General features: G+C 26.4%; 1 protein-coding gene across 1 annotated transcript in view; it reads left to right on the top strand.

Annotated features, from left to right (window-relative positions):
• Positions 1 to 879, top strand: part of ciarr (arrestin) — a gene marked incomplete in the record, with an annotated part of 10662 nt that overhangs the window by 466 nt on the left and 9317 nt on the right.

The raw sequence follows: 879 nt of genomic DNA, 5'->3' as shown, positions 1-879 counted from the left end.
TTTGTATAAATTAAAAACGTTTTAATTTAGACCATTTAGCTTAAAGCTGTTGCAATCTGTAGCTTTGACGCGTTTGCATTCAAAAAATAAAGGTTCTAAAAATAAAGTTAATAGCCTATTCTATTGCATAAGTTTACAATGTCTTTTTTTTAAGGCTGTCTGATTGTTTTGGTTGCAGTTACAGTTACATAACCAAATAACTGATTTTTGCTTTCCTACTAAAGCTTGATCTACAAAAAGGAAGCTAGGTGTGACATCATATCCTATCTAGCTCTAATAAGTAACGGGCTATGAATTGTGACTTAGTTTCACTATGAAATGTGGTTATGTGTATTTATGGTTTAGCACTAATTTAGCTGTAAGAATTTGCCGTTTTATGTTTATATTTGCGAGTACATGTTTTAGGTTTATTATTTTTCCATTCCTTTAATGTTATTTTAGGTAATATTCAAGGAAAGTAATTAGCATTTACCATTTGCTTTAAAATGCTGTATATTATATATATATATATATATATATATATATATATATATATTTAATTTAATTTTTGAGTAAATATGTTTAAAATATATATGTATGTATATTATAGCAACAATTTAATTCAATAAATAGCATTTTAGGCATTCGCATAACATGGTCTTTTTATAGATGATTCTATAACTCTAACTAGGAAAAAGAGCAATTTTATTTAATATTACCAGTTAAAATGCATTTCAAATGGCAAAAAAACATTTGATATAGGATGTATATATAGGTTAATTTATTTAGTAAGAAATTTAGGACATTTAATTGTTGTTTAAAATAGATCACCCCGTCATACATTATTCACATGACAGACTCCGTTAGTTCCGATTTGCAATTAGCTAACACTGTGTTGAG

The sequence above is a fragment of the Ciona intestinalis genome, chromosome 1 (assembly GCF_000224145.3).
Source record: "Ciona intestinalis chromosome 1, KH, whole genome shotgun sequence".
In the NCBI taxonomy this organism is placed as follows: Eukaryota; Metazoa; Chordata; class Ascidiacea; order Phlebobranchia; family Cionidae; genus Ciona; species Ciona intestinalis.
This window is presented reverse-complemented; position numbering and strand designations above follow the sequence as displayed.